The following is a 13,059-nucleotide window of genomic DNA, read 5'->3' on the forward strand; positions in this document are numbered from 1 at the left end:
AGCGCTGTGCACCAGTGGGCCGTGTTTTCCCTCCATTGGATGGAATGTCAAGCCGCAAAACGCCCCCGCCGATTGAGGATTTGGAGACGTTCCTGTATTTGCCGCTAAAAGGACGACAGGAGAGAGTGGCTTGTGTCGCGATAAAGATGACGACCAGCTGCATCGAGGGGGTGCTGTCTGCGTTGGGAGATAGACTGCAGAACGTGCAGCGGAGTTGTACTTTAGGGGAAACTGCCAAAAGACGAAAAAGAAGAAGACGGTGTTGGACAATGCTGGCGTCTATCCCGCTACCTCTTGCATGATAAGCGAACGCCGTACCATTTCGGCAGTGCACCTTGGAGTCTCGGAATGCTGCTAGCTCCCGTTTCGTTGCTTTCTTGACATCCACTTGAATTTGCAGCGAAAAAAGCGCCAGGTGGCGTGGGCCAAACACGACCGGTTGTTTCACGCCGACACGAGGTGGCGCCGAGGACACCACTTTTCCGTTGCTTCACGTGGCGTCATTGGCCTGTTAGCTCAGTTGGTCAGAGCGTGGTGCTAATAACGCCAAGGTCACGGGTTCGATCCCCTTACGGGCCATTGAGAGCTTTTTGGAGGTCTTTTCCTTCCTTCCCGCGTTTGTGGCCAGGCTTCGACATGCGACTGAAGACAGTGGACTCCGTGCCGAAATAGCTCAGTTGGGAGAGCGTTAGACTGAAGATCTAAAGGTCCCTGGTTCGATCCCGGTTTTCGGCAAAGCTTTGGCGTCTCCAAATTAGAGTCTACTCAAGGAAGTGGTTGACGGTGTGTTTTCTCAAAGGTCACGCCAAAGCACTGCTGACCGCTGACTGGTCAAAGAAATGCGCGACACGGGACGTACTGCATAAACTTGTCCCTTTTAAAGATCTGAGGTGAGAGCGCAGGGCTGTGCACCAGTGGGCCGTGTTTTCCCTCCATTGGATGGAATGTCAAGCCGCAAATCGCCCCCGCCGATTGAGGATTTGGAGATGTTCCTGTAATTGCCGCTAAAAGGACGACAGGAGAGAGTGGCTTGTGTCGCGATAAAGATGACGACCAGCTGCATCGAGGGGGTGCTGTCTGCGTTGGGAGATAGACTGCAGAACGTGCAGCGGAGCTGTACTTTAGGGGAAACTGCCAAAAGACGAAAAAGAAGAAGACGGTGTTGGACAATGCTGGCGTCTATCCCGCTACCTCTTGCATGATAAGCGAACGCCGTACCATTTTGGCAGTGCACCTTGGAGTCTCGGAATGCTGCTAGCTCCCGTTTCGTTGCTTTCTTGACATCCACTTGAATTTGCAGCGAAAAAAGCGCCTGGTGGCGTGGGCCAAACACGACCGGTTGTTTCACGCCGACACGAGGTGGCGCCGAGGACACCACGTTTCCGTTGCTTCACGTGGCGTCATTGGCCTGTTAGCTCAGTTGGTCAGAGCGTGGTGCTAATAACGCCAAGGTCACGGGTTCGATCCCCTTACGGGCCATTGAGAGCTTTTTGGAGGTCTTTTCCTTCCTTCCCGCGTTTGTGGCCAGGCTTCGACATGCTACTGAAGACAGTGGACTCCGTGCCAAAATAGCTCAGTTGGGAGAGCGTTAGACTGAAGATCTAAAGGTCCCTGGTTCGATCCCGGGTTTCGGCAAAGCTTTGGCGTCTCCAAATTAGAGTCTACTCAAGGAAGTGGTTGACGGTGTGTTTTCTCAAAGGTCACGCCAAAGCACTGCTGACCGCTGACTGGTCAAAGAAATGCGCGACACGGGACGTACTGCATAAACTTGTCCCTTTTAAAGATCTGAGGTGAGAGCGCAGGGCTGTGCACCAGTGGGCCGTGTTTTCCCTCCATTGGATGAAATGTCAAGCCGCAAAACGCCCCCGCCGATTGAGGATTTGGAGACGTTCCTGTGCTTGCCGCTAAAAGGACGACAGGAGAGAGTGGCTTGTGTCGCGATGAAGATGACGACCAGCTGCATCGAGGGGGTGCTGTCTGCGTTGGGAGATAGACTGCAGAACGTGCAGCGGAGCTGTACTTTAGGGGAAACTGCCAAAAGGCGAAAAAGAAGAAAACGGTATTGGACAATGCTGGCGTCTATCCCGCTACCTCTTGCATGATAAGCGAACGCCGTACCATTTCGGCAGTGCACCTTGGAGTCTCGGAATGCTGCTAGCTCCCTTTTCGTTGCTTTCTTGACATCCACTTGAATTTGCAGCGAAAAAAGCGCCTGGTGGCGTGGGCCAAACACGACCGGTTGTTTCACGCCGACACGAGGTGGCGCCGAGGACACCACGTTTCCGTTGCTTCACGTGGCGTCATTGGCCTGTTAGCTCAGTTGGTCAGAGCGTGGTGCTAATAACGCCAAGGTCACAGGTTCGATCCCCTTACGGGCCATTGAGAGCTTTTTGGAGGTCTTTTCCTTCCTTCCCGCGTTTGTGGCCAGGCTTCGACATGCTACTGAAGACAGTGGACTCCGTGCCGAAATAGCTCAGTTGGGAGAGCGTTAGACTGAAGATCTAAAGGTCCCTGGTTCAATCCCGTGTTTCGGCAAAGCTTTGGCGTCTCCAAAGTAGAGTCTACTCAAGGAAGTGGTTGACGGTGCTTTTTCTCAAAGGTCACGGCAAAGCACTGCTGACCGCTGACTGGTCAAAGAAATGCGCGACACGGGACGTACTGCATTAACTTGTCCCTTTTAAATATCTGAGGTGAGAGCGCAGCGCTGTGCACCAGTGGGCCGTGTTTTCCCTCCATTGGATGGAATGTCAAGCCGCAAAACGCCCCCGCCGATTGAGGATTTGGAGACGTTCCTGTATTTGCCGCTAAAAGGACGACAGGAGAGAGTGGCTTGTGTCGCGATAAAGATGACGACCAGCTGCATCGAGGGGGTGCTGTCTGCGTTGGGAGATAGACTGCAGAACGTGCAGCGGAGTTGTACTTTAGGGGAAACTGCCAAAAGACGAAAAAGAAGAAGACGGTGTTGGACAATGCTGGCGTCTATCCCGCTACCTCTTGCATGATAAGCGAACGCCGTACCATTTCGGCAGTGCACCTTGGAGTCTCGGAATGCTGCTAGCTCCCGTTTCGTTGCTTTCTTGACATCCACTTGAATTTGCAGCGAAAAAAGCGCCAGGTGGCGTGGGCCAAACACGACCGGTTGTTTCACGCCGACACGAGGTGGCGCCGAGGACACCACTTTTCCGTTGCTTCACGTGGCGTCATTGGCCTGTTAGCTCAGTTGGTCAGAGCGTGGTGCTAATAACGCCAAGGTCACGGGTTCGATCCCCTTACGGGCCATTGAGAGCTTTTTGGAGGTCTTTTCCTTCCTTCCCGCGTTTGTGGCCAGGCTTCGACATGCGACTGAAGACAGTGGACTCCGTGCCGAAATAGCTCAGTTGGGAGAGCGTTAGACTGAAGATCTAAAGGTCCCTGGTTCGATCCCGGTTTTCGGCAAAGCTTTGGCGTCTCCAAATTAGAGTCTACTCAAGGAAGTGGTTGACGGTGTGTTTTCTCAAAGGTCACGCCAAAGCACTGCTGACCGCTGACTGGTCAAAGAAATGCGCGACACGGGACGTACTGCATAAACTTGTCCCTTTTAAAGATCTGAGGTGAGAGCGCAGGGCTGTGCACCAGTGGGCCGTGTTTTCCCTCCATTGGATGGAATGTCAAGCCGCAAAACGCCCCCGCCGATTGAGGATTTGGAGATGTTCCTGTAATTGCCGCTAAAAGGACGACAGGAGAGAGTGGCTTGTGTCGCGATAAAGATGACGACCAGCTGCATCGAGGGGGTGCTGTCTGCGTTGGGAGATAGACTGCAGAACGTGCAGCGGAGCTGTACTTTAGGGGAAACTGCCAAAAGACGAAAAAGAAGAAGACGGTGTTGGACAATGCTGGCGTCTATCCCGCTACCTCTTGCATGATAAGCGAACGCCGTACCATTTTGGCAGTGCACCTTGGAGTCTCGGAATGCTGCTAGCTCCCGTTTCGTTGCTTTCTTGACATCCACTTGAATTTGCAGCGAAAAAAGCGCCTGGTGGCGTGGGCCAAACACGACCGGTTGTTTCACGCCGACACGAGGTGGCGCCGAGGACACCACGTTTCCGTTGCTTCACGTGGCGTCATTGGCCTGTTAGCTCAGTTGGTCAGAGCGTGGTGCTAATAACGCCAAGGTCACGGGTTCGATCCCCTTACGGGCCATTGAGAGCTTTTTGGAGGTCTTTTCCTTCCTTCCCGCGTTTGTGGCCAGGCTTCGACATGCTACTGAAGACAGTGGACTCCGTGCCGAAATAGCTCAGTTGGGAGAGCGTTAGACTGAAGATCTAAAGGTCCCTGGTTCGATCCCGGGTTTCGGCAAAGCTTTGGCGTCTCCAAATTAGAGTCTACTCAAGGAAGTGGTTGACGGTGTGTTTTCTCAAAGGTCACGCCAAAGCACTGCTGACCGCTGACTGGTCAAAGAAATGCGCGACACGGGACGTACTGCATAAACTTGTCCCTTTTAAAGATCTGAGGTGAGAGCGCAGGGCTGTGCACCAGTGGGCCGTGTTTTCCCTCCATTGGATGAAATGTCAAGCCGCAAAACGCCCCCGCCGATTGAGGATTTGGAGACGTTCCTGTGCTTGCCGCTAAAAGGACGACAGGAGAGAGTGGCTTGTGTCGCGATGAAGATGACGACCAGCTGCATCGAGGGGGTGCTGTCTGCGTTGGGAGATAGACTGCAGAACGTGCAGCGGAGCTGTACTTTAGGGGAAACTGCCAAAAGGCGAAAAAGAAGAAAACGGTATTGGACAATGCTGGCGTCTATCCCGCTACCTCTTGCATGATAAGCGAACGCCGTACCATTTCGGCAGTGCACCTTGGAGTCTCGGAATGCTGCTAGCTCCCGTTTCGTTGCTTTCTTGACATCCACTTGAATTTGCAGCGAAAAAAGCGCCTGGTGGCGTGGGCCAAACAAGACCGGTTGTTTCACGCCGACACAAGGTGGCGCCGAGGACACCACGTTTCCGTAGCTTCACGTGGTGTCATTGGCCTGTTAGTTCAGTTGGTCAGAGCGTGGTGCTAATAACGCCAAGGTCACGGGTTTGATCCCCTTACGGGCCATTGAGAGCTTTTTGGAGGTCTTTTCCTTCCTTCCCCGCGTTTGTGGCCAGGCTTCGACATGCTACTGAAGGCAGTGGTTTCTGTGCCGAAATAGCTCAGTTGGGAGAGCGTTAGACTGAAGATCTAAAGGTCCCTGGTTCAATCCCGGGTTTCGGCAAAGCTTTGGCGTCTCCAAAGTAGAGTCTACTCAAGGAAGTGGTTGACGGTGTGTTTTCTCAAAGGTCACGCCAAAGCACTGCTGACCGCTGACTGGTCAAAGAAATGCGCGACACGGGACGTACTGCATAAACTTGTCCCTTTTAAATATCTGAGGTGAGAGCGCAGCGCTGTGCACCAGTGGGCCGTGTTTTCCCTCCATTGGATGGAATGTCAAGCCGCAAAACGCCCCCGCCGATTGAGGATTTGGAGACGTTCCTGTAATTGCCGCTAAAAGGACGACAGGAGAGAGTGGCTTGTGTCGCGATGAAGATGACGACCAGCTGCATCGAGGGGGTGCTGTCTGCGTTGGGAGATAGACTTCAGAACGTGCAGCGGAGCTGTACTTTAGGAGAAACTGCCAAAAGACGAAAAAGAAGAAGACGGTGTTGGACAATGCTGGCGTCTATCCCGCTACCTCTTGCATGATAAGCGAACGCCGTACCATTTCGGCAGTGCACCTTGGAATCTCGGAATGCTGCTAGCTCCCGTTTCGTTGCTTTCTTGACATCCACTTGAATTTGCAGCGAAAAAAGCGCCTGGTGGCGTGGGCCAAACACGACCGGTTGTTTCACGCCGACACGAGGTGGCGCCGAGGACACCACGTTTCCGTTGCTTCACGTGGCGTCATTGGCCTGTTAGCTCAGTTGGTCAGAGCGTGGTGCCAATAACGCCAAGGTCACAGGTTCGATCCCCTTACGGGCCATTGAGAGCTTTTTGGAGGTCTTTTCCTTCCTTCCTGCGTTTGTGGCCAGGCTTCGACATGCTACTGAAGACAGTGGACTCCGTGCCGAAATAGCTCAGTTGGGAGAGCGTTAGACTGAAGATCTAAAGGTCCCTGGTTCGATCCCGGGTTTCGGCAAAGCTTTGGCGTCTCCAAATTAGAGTCTACTCAAGGAAGTGGTTGACGGTGTGTTTTCTCAAAGGTCACGCCAAAGCACTGCTGACCGCTGACTGGTCAAAGAAATGCGCGACACGGGACGTACTGCATTAACTTGTCCCTTTTAAAGATCTGAGGTGAGAGCGCAGGGCTGTGCACCAGTGGGCCGTGTTTTCCCTCCATTGGATGAAATGTCAAGCCGCAAAACGCCCCCGCCGATTGAGGATTTGGAGACGTTCCTGTGCTTGCCGCTAAAAGGACGACAGGAGAGAGTGGCTTGTGTCGCGATGAAGATGACGACCAGCTGCATCGAGGGGGTGCTGTCTGTGTTGGGAGATAGACTGCAGAACGTGCAGCGGAGCTGTACTTTAGGGGAAACTGCCAAAAGGCGAAAAAGAAGAAGACGGTATTGGACAATGCTGGCGTCTATCCCGCTACCTCTTGCATGATAAGCGAACGCCGTACCATTTCGGCAGTGCACCTTGGAGTCTCGGAATGCTGCTAGCTCCCGTTTCGTTGCTTTCTTGACATCCACTTGAATTTGCAGCGAAAAAAGCGCCTGGTGGCGTGGGACAAACAAGACCGGTTGTTTCACGCCGACACAAGGTGGCGCCGAGGACACCACGTTTCCGTAGCTTCACGTGGTGTCATTGGCCTGTTAGCTCAGTTGGTCAGAGCATGGTGCTAATAACGCCAAGGTCACGGGTTCGATCCCCTTACGGGCCATTGAGAGCTTTTTGGAGGTCTTTTCCTTCCTTCCCCGCGTTTGTGGCCAGGCTTCGACATGCTACTGAAGGCAGTGGTTTCTGTGCCGAAATAGCTCAGTTGGGAGAGCGTTAGACTGAAGATCTAAAGGTCCCTGGTTCAATCCCGGGTTTCGGCAAAGCTTTGGCGTCTCCAAAGTAGAGTCTACTCAAGGAAGTGGTTGACGGTGTGTTTTCTCAAAGGTCACGCCAAAGCACTGCTGACCGCTGACTGGTCAAAGAAATGCGCGACACGGGACGTACTGCATAAACTTGTCCCTTTTAAATATCTGAGGTGAGAGCGCAGCGCTGTGCACCAGTGGGCCGTGTTTTCCCTCCATTGGATGGAATGTCAAGCCGCAAAACGCCCCCGCCGATTGAGGATTTGGAGACGTTCCTGTAATTGCCGCTAAAAGGACGACAGGAGAGAGTGGCTTGTGTTGCGATGAAGATGACGACCAGCTGCATCGAGGGGGTGCTGTCTGCGTTGGGAGATAGACTGCAGAACGTGCAGCGGAGCTGTACTTTAGGAGAAACTGCCAAAAGACGAAAAAGAAGAAGACGGTGTTGGACAATGCTGGCGTCTATCCCGCTACCTCTTGCATGATAAGCGAACGCCGTACCATTTCGGCAGTGCACCTTGGAGTCTCGGAATGCTGCTAGCTCCCGTTTCGTTGCTTTCTTGACATCCACTTGAATTTGCGGCGAAAAAAGCGCCTGGTGGCGTGGGCCAAACACGACCGGTTGTTTCACGCCGACACGAGGTGGCGCCGAGGACACCACGTTTCCGTTGGATGAAATGTCAAGCCGCAAAACGCCCCCGCCGATTGAGGATTTGGAGACGTTCCTGTGCTTGCCGCTAAAAGGACGACATGAGAGAGTGGCTTGTGTCGCGATGAAGATGACGACCAGCTGCATCGAGGGGGTGCTGTCTGCGTTGGGAGATAGACTGCAGAACGTGCAGCGGAGCTGTACTTTAGGGGAAACTGCCAAAAGACGAAAAAGAAGAAGACGGTGTTGGACAATGCTGGCGTCTATCCCGCTACCTCTTGCATGATAAGCGAACGCCGTACCATTTCGGCAGTGCACCTTGGAGTCTCGGAATGCTGCTAGCTCCCGTTTCGTTGCTTTCTTGACATCCACTTGAATTTGCAGCGAAAAAAGCGCCTGGTGGCGTGGGCCAAACACAACCGGTTGTTTCACGCCAACACAAGGTGGCGCCAAGGACACCACGTTTCCGTTGGATGAAATGTCAAGCCGCAAAACACCCCCGCCGATTGAGGATTTGGAGACGTTCCTGTGCTTGCCGCTAAAAGGACGACAGGAGAGAGTGGCTTGTGTCGCAATAAAGATGACGACCTGCTGCATCGAGGGGGTGCTGTCTGCGTTGGGAGATAGACTGCAGAACGTGCAGCGGAGCTGTACTTTAGGGGAAACTGCCAAAAGGCGAAAAAGAAGAAGACGGTATTGGACAATGCTGGCGTCTATCCCGCTACCTCTTGCATGATAAGCGAACGCCGTAACATTTCGGCAGTGCACATTGGAGTCTCGGAATGCTGCTAGCTCCCGTTTCGTTGCTTTCTTGACATCCACTTGAATTTGCAGCGAAAAAAGCGCCTGGTGGCGTGGGCCAAACAAGACCGGTTGTTTCACGCCGACACAAGGTGGCGCCGAGGACACCACGTTTCCGTTGCTTCAAGTGGCGTCATTGGCCTGTTAGCTCAGTTGGTCAGAGCGTGGTGCTAATAACGCCAAGGTCACGGGTTCGATCCCCTTACGGGCCATTGAGAGCTTTTTGGAGGTCTTTTCCTTCCTTCCCCGTGTTTGTGGCCAGGCTTCGACATGCTACTGAAGGCAGTGGTCTCTGTGCCGAAATAGCTCAGTTGGGAGAGCGTTAGACTGAAGATCTAAAGGTCCCTGGTTCGATCCCGGGTTTCGGCAAAGCTTTGGCGTCTCCAAAGTAGAGTCTACTCAAGGAAGTTGTTGACGGTGTGTTTTCTCAAAGGTCACGCCAAAGCACTGCTGACCGCTGACTGGTCAAAGAAATGCGCGACACGGGACGTACTGCATAAACTTGTCCCTTTTAAAGATCTGAGGTGAGAGCGCAGCGCTGTGCACCAGTGGGCCGTGTTTTCCCTCCATTGGATGAAATGTCAAGCCGCAAAACGCCCCCGCCGATTGAGGATTTGGAGACGTTCCTGTGCTTGCCGCTAAAAGGACGACAGGAGAGAGTGGCTTGTGTCGCGATGAAGATGACGACCAGCTGCATCGAGGGGGTGCTGTCTGCGTTGGGAGATAGACTGCAGAACGTGCAGCGGAGCTGTACTTTAGGGGAAACTGCCAAAAGACGAAAAAGAAGAAGACGGTGTTGGACAATGCTGGCGTCTATCCCGCTACCTCTTGCATGATAAGCGAACGCCGTACCATTTCGGCAGTACACCTTGGAGTCTCGGAATGCTGCTAGCTCCCGTTTCGTTGCTTTCTTGACATCCACTTGAATTTGCAGCGAAAAAAGCGCCTGGTGGCGTGGGCCAAACACGACCGGTTGTTTCACGCCGACACGAGGTGGCGCCGAGGACACCACGTTTCCGTTGGATGAAATGTCAAGCCGCAAAACACCCCCGCCGATTGAGGATTTGGAGACGTTCCTGTATTTGCCGCTAAAAGGACGACAGGAGAGAGTGGCTTGTGTCGCGATAAAGATGACGACCAGCTGCATCGAGGGGGTGCTGTCTGCGTTGGGAGATAGACTGCAGAACGTGCAGCGGAGCTGTACTTTAGGGGAAACTGCCAAAAGACGAAAAAGAAGAAGACGGTGTTGGACAATGCTGGCGTCTATCCCGCTACCTCTTGCATGATAAGCGAACGCCGTACCATTTCGGCAGTGCACCTTGGAGTCTCGGAATGCTGCTAGCTCCCGTTTCGTTGCTTTCTTGACATCCACTTGAATTTGCAGCGAAAAAAGCGCCTGGTGGCGTGGGCCAAACACGACCGGTTGTTTCACGCCGACACGAGGTGGCGCCGAGGACACCACGTTTCCGTTGCTTCACGTGGCGTCATTGGCCTGTTAGCTCAGTTGGTCAGAGCGTGGTGCCAATAACGCCAAGGTCACAGGTTCGATCCCCTTACGGGCCATTGAGAGCTTTTTGGAGGTCTTTTCCTTCCTTCCTGCGTTTGTGGCCAGGCTTCGACATGCTACTGAAGACAGTGGACTCCGTGCCGAAATAGCTCAGTTGGGAGAGCGTTAGACTGAAGATCTAAAGGTCCCTGGTTCGATCCCGGGTTTCGGCAAAGCTTTGGCGTCTCCAAATTAGAGTCTACTCAAGGAAGTGGTTGACGGTGTGTTTTCTCAAAGGTCACGCCAAAGCACTGCTGACCGCTGACTGGTCAAAGAAATGCGCGACACGGGACGTACTGCATTAACTTGTCCCTTTTAAATATCTGAGGTGAGAGCGCAGCGCTGTGCACCAGTGGGCCGTGTTTTCCCTCCATTGGATGAAATGTCAAGCCGCAAAACGCCCCCGCCGATTGAGGATTTGGAGACGTTCCTGTGCTTGCCGCTAAAAGGACGACAGGAGAGAGTGGCTTGTGTCGCGATGAAGATGACGACCAGCTGCATCGAGGGGGTGCTGTCTGCGTTGGGAGATAGACTGCAGAACGTGCAGCGGAGCTGTACTTTAGGGGAAACTGCCAAAAGGCGAAAAAGAAGAAGACGGTATTGGACAATGCTGGCGTCTATCCCGCTACCTCTTGCATGATAAGCGAACGCCGTACCATTTCGGCAGTGCACCTTGGAGTCTCGGAATGCTGCTAGCTCCCGTTTCGTTGCTTTCTTGACATCCACTTGAATTTGCAGCGAAAAAAGCGCCTGGTGGCGTGGGACAAACAAGACCGGTTGTTTCACGCCGACACAAGGTGGCGCCGAGGACACCACGTTTCCGTAGCTTCACGTGGTGTCATTGGCCTGTTAGCTCAGTTGGTCAGAGCATGGTGCTAATAACGCCAAGGTCACGGGTTCGATCCCCTTACGGGCCATTGAGAGCTTTTTGGAGGTCTTTTCCTTCCTTCCCCGCGTTTGTGGCCAGGCTTCGACATGCTACTGAAGGCAGTGGTTTCTGTGCCGAAATAGCTCAGTTGGGAGAGCGTTAGACTGAAGATCTAAAGGTCCCTGGTTCAATCCCGGGTTTCGGCAAAGCTTTGGCGTCTCCAAAGTAGAGTCTACTCAAGGAAGTGGTTGACGGTGTGTTTTCTCAAAGGTCACGCCAAAGCACTGCTGACCGCTGACTGGTCAAAGAAATGCGCGACACGGGACGTACTGCATAAACTTGTCCCTTTTAAATATCTGAGGTGAGAGCGCAGCGCTGTGCACCAGTGGGCCGTGTTTTCCCTCCATTGGATGGAATGTCAAGCCGCAAAACGCCCCCGCCGATTGAGGATTTGGAGACGTTCCTGTAATTGCCGCTAAAAGGACGACAGGAGAGAGTGGCTTGTGTTGCGATGAAGATGACGACCAGCTGCATCGAGGGGGTGCTGTCTGCGTTGGGAGATAGACTGCAGAACGTGCAGCGGAGCTGTACTTTAGGAGAAACTGCCAAAAGACGAAAAAGAAGAAGACGGTGTTGGACAATGCTGGCGTCTATCCCGCTACCTCTTGCATGATAAGCGAACGCCGTACCATTTCGGCAGTGCACCTTGGAGTCTCGGAATGCTGCTAGCTCCCGTTTCGTTGCTTTCTTGACATCCACTTGAATTTGCAGCGAAAAAAGCGCCTGGTGGCGTGGGACAAACAAGACCGGTTGTTTCACGCCGACACAAGGTGGCGCCGAGGACACCACGTTTCCGTAGCTTCACGTGGTGTCATTGGCCTGTTAGCTCAGTTGGTCAGAGCATGGTGCTAATAACGCCAAGGTCACGGGTTCGATCCCCTTACGGGCCATTGAGAGCTTTTTGGAGGTCTTTTCCTTCCTTCCCGCGTTTGTGGCCAGGCTTCGACATGCTACTGAAGACAGTGGACTCCGTGCCGAAATAGCTCAGTTGGGAGAGCGTTAGACTGAAGATCTAAAGGTCCCTGGTTTGATCCCGGGTTTCGGCAAAGCTTTGGCGTCTCCAAATTAGAGTCTACTCAAGGAAGTGGTTGACGGTGTGTTTTCTCAAAGGTCACGCCAAAGCACTGCTGACCGCTGACTGGTCAAAGAAATGCGCGACACGGGACGTACTGCATAAACTTGTCCCTTTTAAATATCTGAGGTGAGAGCGCAGGGCTGTGCACCAGTGGGCCGTGTTTTCCCTCCATTGGATGAAATGTCAAGCCGCAAAACGCCCCCGCCGATTGAGGATTTGGAGACGTTCCTGTGCTTGCCGCTAAAAGGACGACAGGAGAGAGTGGCTTGTGTCGCGATGAAGATGACGACCAGCTGCATCGAGGGGGTGCTGTCTGCGTTGGGAGATAGACTGCAGAACGTGCAGCGGAGCTGTACTTTAGGGGAAACTGCCAAAAGGCGAAAAAGAAGAAAACGGTATTGGACAATGCTGGCGTCTATCCCGCTACCTCTTGCATGATAAGCGAACGCCGTACCATTTCGGCAGTGCACCTTGGAGTCTCGGAATGCTGCTAGCTCCCGTTTCGTTGCTTTCTTGACATCCACTTGAATTTGCAGCGAAAAAAGCGCCTGGTGGCGTGGGCCAAACAAGACCGGTTGTTTCACGCCGACACAAGGTGGCGCCGAGGACACCACGTTTCCGTAGCTTCACGTGGTGTCATTGGCCTGTTAGTTCAGTTGGTCAGAGCGTGGTGCTAATAACGCCAAGGTCACGGGTTTGATCCCCTTACGGGCCATTGAGAGCTTTTTGGAGGTCTTTTCCTTCCTTCCCCGCGTTTGTGGCCAGGCTTCGACATGCTACTGAAGGCAGTGGTTTCTGTGCCGAAATAGCTCAGTTGGGAGAGCGTTAGACTGAAGATCTAAAGGTCCCTGGTTCAATCCCGGGTTTCGGCAAAGCTTTGGCGTCTCCAAAGTAGAGTCTACTCAAGGAAGTGGTTGACGGTGTGTTTTCTCAAAGGTCACGCCAAAGCACTGCTGACCGCTGACTGGTCAAAGAAATGCGCGACACGGGACGTACTGCATAAACTTGTCCCTTTTAAATATCTGAGGTGAGAGCGCAGCG

The 13,059-nt window shown here is 53.3% G+C and overlaps 26 non-coding genes across 26 annotated transcripts; all 26 read left to right on the plus strand.

The window, feature by feature from the left end:
* The first annotated feature begins 505 nt into the window (after window positions 1–505).
* On the plus strand, window positions 506–579 carry trnai-aau (transfer RNA isoleucine (anticodon AAU)). Its single transcript has one exon. It is a non-coding gene; the product is annotated as a tRNA-Ile (tRNA).
* An 83-nt stretch (window positions 580–662) lies between these two features.
* Window positions 663–735, plus strand: trnaf-gaa (transfer RNA phenylalanine (anticodon GAA)). The gene has a single exon. It is a non-coding gene; the product is annotated as a tRNA-Phe (tRNA).
* Window positions 736–1,405: 670 nt separating this feature from the next.
* On the plus strand, window positions 1,406–1,479 carry trnai-aau (transfer RNA isoleucine (anticodon AAU)). Its single transcript has one exon. It is a non-coding gene; the product is annotated as a tRNA-Ile (tRNA).
* Window positions 1,480–1,562: 83 nt separating this feature from the next.
* Window positions 1,563–1,635, plus strand: trnaf-gaa (transfer RNA phenylalanine (anticodon GAA)). The gene has a single exon. It is a non-coding gene; the product is annotated as a tRNA-Phe (tRNA).
* A 670-nt stretch (window positions 1,636–2,305) lies between these two features.
* Window positions 2,306–2,379, plus strand: trnai-aau (transfer RNA isoleucine (anticodon AAU)). The gene has a single exon. It is a non-coding gene; the product is annotated as a tRNA-Ile (tRNA).
* An 83-nt stretch (window positions 2,380–2,462) lies between these two features.
* Window positions 2,463–2,535, plus strand: trnaf-gaa (transfer RNA phenylalanine (anticodon GAA)). The gene has a single exon. It is a non-coding gene; the product is annotated as a tRNA-Phe (tRNA).
* Window positions 2,536–3,205: 670 nt separating this feature from the next.
* trnai-aau (transfer RNA isoleucine (anticodon AAU)) lies at window positions 3,206–3,279 on the plus strand. Its single transcript has one exon. It is a non-coding gene; the product is annotated as a tRNA-Ile (tRNA).
* Window positions 3,280–3,362: 83 nt separating this feature from the next.
* On the plus strand, window positions 3,363–3,435 carry trnaf-gaa (transfer RNA phenylalanine (anticodon GAA)). Its single transcript has one exon. It is a non-coding gene; the product is annotated as a tRNA-Phe (tRNA).
* Window positions 3,436–4,105: 670 nt separating this feature from the next.
* On the plus strand, window positions 4,106–4,179 carry trnai-aau (transfer RNA isoleucine (anticodon AAU)). Its single transcript has one exon. It is a non-coding gene; the product is annotated as a tRNA-Ile (tRNA).
* Window positions 4,180–4,262: 83 nt separating this feature from the next.
* trnaf-gaa (transfer RNA phenylalanine (anticodon GAA)) lies at window positions 4,263–4,335 on the plus strand. The gene has a single exon. It is a non-coding gene; the product is annotated as a tRNA-Phe (tRNA).
* Window positions 4,336–5,005: 670 nt separating this feature from the next.
* Window positions 5,006–5,079, plus strand: trnai-aau (transfer RNA isoleucine (anticodon AAU)). Its single transcript has one exon. It is a non-coding gene; the product is annotated as a tRNA-Ile (tRNA).
* An 84-nt stretch (window positions 5,080–5,163) lies between these two features.
* On the plus strand, window positions 5,164–5,236 carry trnaf-gaa (transfer RNA phenylalanine (anticodon GAA)). Its single transcript has one exon. It is a non-coding gene; the product is annotated as a tRNA-Phe (tRNA).
* A 670-nt stretch (window positions 5,237–5,906) lies between these two features.
* trnai-aau (transfer RNA isoleucine (anticodon AAU)) lies at window positions 5,907–5,980 on the plus strand. The gene has a single exon. It is a non-coding gene; the product is annotated as a tRNA-Ile (tRNA).
* Window positions 5,981–6,063: 83 nt separating this feature from the next.
* trnaf-gaa (transfer RNA phenylalanine (anticodon GAA)) lies at window positions 6,064–6,136 on the plus strand. The gene has a single exon. It is a non-coding gene; the product is annotated as a tRNA-Phe (tRNA).
* A 670-nt stretch (window positions 6,137–6,806) lies between these two features.
* trnai-aau (transfer RNA isoleucine (anticodon AAU)) lies at window positions 6,807–6,880 on the plus strand. Its single transcript has one exon. It is a non-coding gene; the product is annotated as a tRNA-Ile (tRNA).
* Window positions 6,881–6,964: 84 nt separating this feature from the next.
* Window positions 6,965–7,037, plus strand: trnaf-gaa (transfer RNA phenylalanine (anticodon GAA)). The gene has a single exon. It is a non-coding gene; the product is annotated as a tRNA-Phe (tRNA).
* A 1,570-nt stretch (window positions 7,038–8,607) lies between these two features.
* trnai-aau (transfer RNA isoleucine (anticodon AAU)) lies at window positions 8,608–8,681 on the plus strand. The gene has a single exon. It is a non-coding gene; the product is annotated as a tRNA-Ile (tRNA).
* Window positions 8,682–8,765: 84 nt separating this feature from the next.
* On the plus strand, window positions 8,766–8,838 carry trnaf-gaa (transfer RNA phenylalanine (anticodon GAA)). Its single transcript has one exon. It is a non-coding gene; the product is annotated as a tRNA-Phe (tRNA).
* A 1,120-nt stretch (window positions 8,839–9,958) lies between these two features.
* Window positions 9,959–10,032, plus strand: trnai-aau (transfer RNA isoleucine (anticodon AAU)). The gene has a single exon. It is a non-coding gene; the product is annotated as a tRNA-Ile (tRNA).
* Window positions 10,033–10,115: 83 nt separating this feature from the next.
* trnaf-gaa (transfer RNA phenylalanine (anticodon GAA)) lies at window positions 10,116–10,188 on the plus strand. The gene has a single exon. It is a non-coding gene; the product is annotated as a tRNA-Phe (tRNA).
* Window positions 10,189–10,858: 670 nt separating this feature from the next.
* trnai-aau (transfer RNA isoleucine (anticodon AAU)) lies at window positions 10,859–10,932 on the plus strand. The gene has a single exon. It is a non-coding gene; the product is annotated as a tRNA-Ile (tRNA).
* Window positions 10,933–11,016: 84 nt separating this feature from the next.
* Window positions 11,017–11,089, plus strand: trnaf-gaa (transfer RNA phenylalanine (anticodon GAA)). The gene has a single exon. It is a non-coding gene; the product is annotated as a tRNA-Phe (tRNA).
* A 670-nt stretch (window positions 11,090–11,759) lies between these two features.
* On the plus strand, window positions 11,760–11,833 carry trnai-aau (transfer RNA isoleucine (anticodon AAU)). Its single transcript has one exon. It is a non-coding gene; the product is annotated as a tRNA-Ile (tRNA).
* An 83-nt stretch (window positions 11,834–11,916) lies between these two features.
* trnaf-gaa (transfer RNA phenylalanine (anticodon GAA)) lies at window positions 11,917–11,989 on the plus strand. Its single transcript has one exon. It is a non-coding gene; the product is annotated as a tRNA-Phe (tRNA).
* A 670-nt stretch (window positions 11,990–12,659) lies between these two features.
* Window positions 12,660–12,733, plus strand: trnai-aau (transfer RNA isoleucine (anticodon AAU)). Its single transcript has one exon. It is a non-coding gene; the product is annotated as a tRNA-Ile (tRNA).
* Window positions 12,734–12,817: 84 nt separating this feature from the next.
* trnaf-gaa (transfer RNA phenylalanine (anticodon GAA)) lies at window positions 12,818–12,890 on the plus strand. Its single transcript has one exon. It is a non-coding gene; the product is annotated as a tRNA-Phe (tRNA).
* The last annotated feature ends 169 nt before the right edge of the window (window positions 12,891–13,059 follow it).

Source organism: Osmerus eperlanus, chromosome 17 (assembly GCF_963692335.1).
Source record: "Osmerus eperlanus chromosome 17, fOsmEpe2.1, whole genome shotgun sequence".
Classification (NCBI taxonomy): Eukaryota; Metazoa; Chordata; class Actinopteri; order Osmeriformes; family Osmeridae; genus Osmerus; species Osmerus eperlanus.